Raw genomic sequence first — 6,928 nt, 5'->3', positions numbered from 1 at the left:
CCGACCCAGAGAGGAGAGAGAAAAATATAAAAACCCTGTAAAAACCGGAGCAGAGCTAATAAAGACAGGTTTCAGGAAACAGACGGGTTTAAAATAAGAAGCTAACAAATTATATTCAAACTTCCAACGTTTATTTGACAGGAAATAAAAAACTTGTTTTAATTTAAAAACACCAAGAAACAAAAACATTAATTCAAAATTGACTTATTGTAATTTGTCTTTTTAATATCGACACTGAATGTTTTTATGTGAATTTATTGATTTAAATTAAATTAGTTTCTACCAAGGCTGCACAGTGGCGCAGTTGGTAGAGCTGTTGCCTTGCAGCAAGAAGGCTCTGGGWTCGATTCCCGGCCCCGGTCTTTCTGCATGGAGTTTGCATGTTCTCCCTGTGCATGCGTGGGTTTTCTCTGGGTACTCCGGTTTTCTCCCACAGTCCAAAAACATGGTCTCTCTAAATTGCCCCTAGGTGTGAGTGTGTGTGTGCATGGTTGTGTGTCTCTGTGTTGCCCTGCRACAGACTGGCGACCTTTCCAGGGTCTCTCGCCYGGAACGTTAGCTGGAGAGGCACCAGCAACCCTTCTGACCCCACTGAGGGACAAGGGTGCAAGAAAATGGGTGGATAGTTTCCACCTGAAACTAATTTAATTTAAAACTAAAATATTAATTTATAAACTGACTTAATTGTATTTTTTAATTTAATTTTAAATATTAAAAACACTTGCAGATGTTTTTTTTAATAATTGAATTTATTGATTAAATCAAATTTACATTTTGAATTTTAATTTAAAACATAAAAACAAATTTAAAACACTCCAACAAACAAAATATTAATTTGTAAACTGACTTATTGTCATTTRTTTTCCATTTCTTATTTTATTSTCTTTAGTTTTGAATATTAAAAATGTTTTTCCAACTGAATTAGTTGATTAATTTGACTTTGTTGCAGCTACAGGATTTTGTTTTCCTCTGACCTGAGCTGAGGTTCGGCCCTGGTCTGTGTGGTTCGGATTCTGTGGTTCTGGTCCTCTGGTCCTGTGTGGCTCTGTGGTTCCGGTCCTGTGTGAACACACCTGTCCGGCCCGGTCTCGGCCCGGTTTCAGCCCGCTCTCCTGTGGATTATTGATGTTTGTCTTTGAAATATGAAAGCGTTTGAAGTGAAATAAAGTGACGGCTCTTCAGTCGTTAGGGAGGCTCTGCTGCTGAAAGGCAGCTTTGTTCGCGGCGCAGCTCTAACCTCATAATAGGTCCGTCTGAGCCCAGAGGAACCGATTCGGGTCTGGAAACCCGCCGCCCGTTCTTCCATTTGTCAGAGTCAAAGGCCGCGCATCTCGCTGCAAACAAAAGCTATTGAGGCGCTGACAAGCCGCAGCACGGAAACGCCGCGCAGACAGACGGAAGGGAAGACGGCCGTATCTCCGTCAGACGGCTCTAATCTGGGCTCCTTTAGAAACCATCAGAACCGTCCGGCTCTTCTCACGCTGCGGCCCAAAAGCCTTTCAGCCGGCGCCGCTGCCACGCTGGCTGGACACGACTACCTGATAGCCTTTCTCCTTTTACCGCCTTTTACCGCCGGCCTTTATCGCCTGGAAGAAAGGGACAACCTGTCCTACCTGACCCGGACTGTCCCCCCCGCTGTGGGGGAACAAGACGGGACAACAGGCCGGGGCAACTAGCTGGGGCAACAGGTTGGACGTCTGGGGGGAAACGAGTCAAAACACAAAAATAAACTAGAAATACTGCAGCAAAAACTTGAAACAAAAACTAGAAATGAAAAAACACAAAAAAGCAATAAAACCTGAAAAACGGCAACAAAACCCCAAAGTGCAACAAAAAAACAAAACATAACATAAAACCTGGATAATTAATAACAGAATAAAGTAAWGAGAAAACGTTATTATTGAGTTTCAGAGGTCTGGTCAGTAGSAAGTGTTTCTACAACCTTTAARGGATTTAAATTGTGATTAAATGTGATTTACTGGACTCTTGTGGTACCACGCTGGTTCTGGAGGTAACAGCTGTTTGGACTGGGCAACATGTTGCTGCTTTCTGACTGGTAAAAGTTGCCTTTCAGTGGCAGGCCTCAGTGAAAGGCTGGTTTCCTCGGGCYAGACTCTAACCAGAACCWTGAACCGGTCCCGGTGGGTCCGGTTGGAGCGCTGAGTGATGAAACCGGTACATAAACATCAGGAGGACCTTCTCTTTAGAAGCCAGTAAACTTTAAAGCCCTCGTTTGTCAAAGGTCCCATAAGGAAGACGGATGGAGCTTTCATTGGCCTCTTTCATGTCTGTTTGCCCACATGAAAGGCGCCATCATGTGACGCTCCATTGTGCTGCTTGTTCTCTTTCCAAACCAGTGGATGCTGGATGGAGCTGAACTGGTTGGACTGGAGGAACATCTGCTGCTCCGTCTGCTCATCAGAAGGTCTGCGGTGGTTTCTGGGAACGCAGCGCCGCAGTGAAGATGCTATAACTGACTGACTGTTGCGTAACTGGGCCGTTCTCCGGAYCGGTTCAGATTAGCTCCACCAGTTCACAGCCTGCTGCTCGCATGGCTGGGTGGAGCGTCTGACTCCTCCAGCTGCTCACAGCCCCTCAGTGTGTCTCCTGTCCTTGAGACAACCTCCCTCAGTTTATAAACTCCCTCAGTGAAGCGTGGGATTCCTGCGCTGTTTTGACTTYCCTGAACGCAACAACAGCATCATTTCTCACAGACTGAGCCTGAGGCTGGACGGGCCGGCGAACGGGAGAAACCTTCACCTGTTTCACAACCTTCAGGTAATAAATGTGTGAAAAGTTAAAACACTCAAAGGAACTTCTTTATTTTATATCAACTCCTCATAAAAAYAAAAAGTCCCTTTCATAGAAGACTACATGTATTTTATTCATTTTCTACACAAATATTTATAAGATTTTTATTTGATGTATGTTTGGACTTTAAGTGTCGCCACCCCATGTAGCTTAAAAAGAGTAGCTGGCAAAGCTAACTAAAAGGTAGCGCTATGCTAACATGGTATTTAGTGGGAGCTAATGGTAAATCGTTACACCAACATGGTAATTAGAGGAAGCTAATGCTAAAGCATTATGCCAACATCGTATTTAGTGCGAGCTAATGCTACAGCAGTATGCTAACATGATATTTAGTGTGAGCTAATGCTACAGCAGTATGCTAACATGATAGTTAGCAGAAGCTAATGCTACAGAACTATGCCAACATGATATTTAGTGGAAGCTAATGCCAGAGCGCTATGCCAACATGGTATTTAAACCAAGCTAATGCTATAACATTATGCTAACATGATAGTTAGCAGAAGCTAATGCTAAAGCTAAAAACAATGGAAGACAGCTACACAAAGCTACATTTAGCTTCCCACAGATGAATCGATCAATCATGTCTTGTTATATGACATGTAAGTTATTAGCATCCCTTCAGCTAACCACAGCCGAGTTGACCAATCACATGTCATATTCGATTTAATATAAAAATATTTTCTTGGTAAAGTTTAAATTTATGTTTACCAAACCGAAAATTAATTAGCACTTCAGATTTTTTTTTTTAGAAAAATTACTTTAGGGGAAGATAAATTCCCAAAACGTTTTTAAAATTAGCAAAACAATTAGCAAGCAGATCTGCACACATTTTGGYTCCGTCTTCTCAGCAGAAATGCTTGGCCAGAATGTGAAACCTTCACACCAGTTCAGTCCAAACTGGAGACGTTCCTCCATGTTTTCTGCTCCCCCTCCCTGCCCCTAACCAGGGCAACTGGAAAGCATGCATATCTAACGCCTGCAGGATTGTGAGCAGGCTTTTGTCTGGACCTGACTGCTCCTTTGGCATCATCCCATATCGATTCTTCTGTACAGGCATAATATGAATGGTATTCCCAGCCCGGCTACGTTTCATCTCAAAGTGTTTACCGGGCCAAAACAAAGGGCAGCAGTCACGCCTGTTGGCAGCATGGGGCGCGCTGCAGCGGGGAGATGGGAGACGATGCTCTCAGAAGCCACTGCGTTCCCTCTTCCTCCTGGAGGAACGCTCAGCGCTCCTTTCACTCATCATTGTGTGGAGAAAATGAGCCAATTTCCATAAGCGATTGGAGGGACAAAGCCTGGAACAAGCGTGCATGCAGCGCGACAACGAGGGAAGAACAAAGGGCTGTCCTGGTTGTCTGGCTCTGGGCATTCCTTATGTCGCATCGCAGCAGTCGTTTGATTTCACATCACAACATCGACTAAATACATTCATGTGTCTTTAAGGCTTGTTTTTCTGGAAACTTCCCCGCTTGGAGCGTCGAACCCCGCTGCTTCCTCCTCACCGATACGAACCAGGGAGGAACGCTGTGTTAGCTACGGAAGAGTAATACGGAGAGGCTAACCACCAAAGTTTAACAACCGCAATAAAGTCAGAACGACACGAGAATAAAGTCCAAATAATATGAGAATAAAGTCCAAATAATACGAAAATAACGTCGAAATATTACAACAACAACGTCGTGATAACAAGGATGAAGTCGGGGCGGTTTGAACCATGGAGGTCAACGTCGGCGATTGACGGACCTTAAGAGTCAAACAATCAAGAAACAACCGGCTTCTCTACCAGGCCCGGTTCTCAAATTTAAAGTTTTTTAAAAAATGTCAAAATTCTGAGAAAATGTCAGAATTCCAGAGGAACTTGAGAAAATTATTTTTTTTAGACTTTTGAATCTCAGATATTTTCAAGTTTTTAATTTAATCTAAAAATTTTATGGATTTTYCCAGCAAATATTTGACTTTTCAAACTCAGAAATTTTCCAAAAAAGTTAAAACATTTTTCTGAAATTTTGAAAGCCAGAAATTTTCACGTTTTTTCTAAGAAATTTCTGCGATAAATCTCAAAATTTCAGATTTTTTTTTTCTGGCAGATTTTTAATTTTGAAACTCAGAAATTTGTCAAAACGTGTCTGCCAGTGAGACGGTTTGACAGTGTGGTCGCTCTCTGAGCGTTAATGAGGAAACCAAACGTCCTCACTGCGTCTGTGTCCAGCTCCCTGGAGGAGCCTCCTCTCCTCTGGCCGACTATAATGCTGTAGGCCTCAGTGAATCCAGACACGCTGCTGGACACCCAGAGTGTTTGGGTTCTGCTGGTTCTGATCCTGGACGTCCTGGACTCCAGTCAGTATCTGTTGTTGTTTCCTGTAGATCTTCAGCTTCTGCTCCTTCTCTAACCGCTAACAGACGCATCGTGACTGCAGGAGGCGCGAGGGTTGTTATGGGTAACGGGAGCCGTCACAAACACAACAACCCGTCACAATTAGTGGATGGTTCTGATCCGGGTTGCTCATCACGCTCCTCCCATCCATCATCCTGGGATGAAGAGCGGCGTTACCGCTGGCTGACATCTGGTCAAAATGTTTCTGCCCATAAAAGAAAACCAACTTTGTTTTGTTTTTTAGATTTTTCTGGTATCTACCTCCAAATTGGGACCAGATTTTTGCTCCTTTTCTTCCAGATTAGTTAAAAATTGTTTGAGTTTCCCTCTGAGTGGGAAACAGTTCAGCATTTTAACACCATCCAGCCTCTTTTCTCTTCATTTGACGCCAGTTTGGAGCTTTTTGATCGAATCTCGCCAGTTGGCTTCGTCTCCAGTTTGAGAGGTCGTGAACGGAACAAGCTCTCACCGAGATGCGAAAGCAGAGGTGAATTATGGGAAACCAGGCAGATGAAGTCAAATCCCACCAAGCTGGAAGCTTGAATTATCATAATCGGAGGCCTTTCCAGTGGAGGAGGGGGCAGACGTTGGAAACGTGACGTTCTGGAGCTGCAGACAATAGAGGCGATGAGTGATGGAGCATGGCTGTCACAGGAAGCTTCCTTTCCTTTATTATCCACTTCTGATTTGAAGAGACGAGGAGCGACAGGCGCCTCGCCCCACTTTCACACCTCACACCCGTTTGATCCGGTCCCAACGTTCAGCAGAACCACAGCCTGCTTCTCCAGCACCTCTGGGACTGTCTGGAGGTGAATGCCAAACGCCGCCATGTTGGGGAAAACATCTCCTTCTCCGGGCGTTTCTAGGCCAGGATCACATGCAACACATGTTCAAGCTGGGAGGAAACCAGGGATTTGAGGAACCATCTGTTAACCAAAGCACACTAAGATGATCTGAGGATATTGTTCTCCCCAGGTGGGGCTGGCGGGGGCCCTGGGCAGAAACACGGGGAGGGAAACGGGGGCTTAGGCAGCCATAATCTCATTTTCATTCATAACAGGTTAGAGAGGGGGAGCAACAAACTCCAGAGATCCTGAAAAATCACAACAGGAACACCGACTGACAGGAGTTCAGTCAGACGTAGAGGTTTAAAACATGCATCGCCGTCTCTGTAGGGACGGACTGAGGATCTCTGCTGCTACTTCCAGAACATGTCAGCGTTTACGAGCTGCTGACAGCCGTAAAAACCGACACGTCTGAAGCAAAACAAGTCCTTGAAGTGAACTTCAGGACAGCGTGGACCGTCTCTAGGAGTACAGCCAGAACATGCTGAGGTTTCTAAGGTTTTCTGTRTCTTGGGCTGGGCTTCAGAGGAAAACACCCACTGGGATAATCTTATTYAGACTGGGAGAATAAATTAGTTTCTCTTGATGACGAGTTTCTGGATCTGAAACGTGYGGCAGGTGGGAGGGCAGGAGAATATTTGGAGGCTTTCACTCYATGYAGAAATGAAGACGGTCTGCATGTTCAGCAGGTTTAGTCGAGTGCTGAGCTCTAGCCTCACATTTCAGAGCCAAACATGGCGCCTGCTGTGGTTTCCGTGGAGACCCTACAAAAGCAGRAAGTGGACTAAATACAACCAAAGCTAACGGGTTAGCCTAGCGCTAGCAGCAGAAGAAATGGCTCCTGGTCTTTAGCCAAAGACCAAAGAGAAATCCTCCAACCRCTAAAATCTGAAGC

Source organism: Poecilia reticulata, linkage group LG2 (assembly GCF_000633615.1).
Source record: "Poecilia reticulata strain Guanapo linkage group LG2, Guppy_female_1.0+MT, whole genome shotgun sequence".
NCBI classification, from domain to species: Eukaryota; Metazoa; Chordata; class Actinopteri; order Cyprinodontiformes; family Poeciliidae; genus Poecilia; species Poecilia reticulata.
This window is presented reverse-complemented; position numbering follows the sequence as displayed.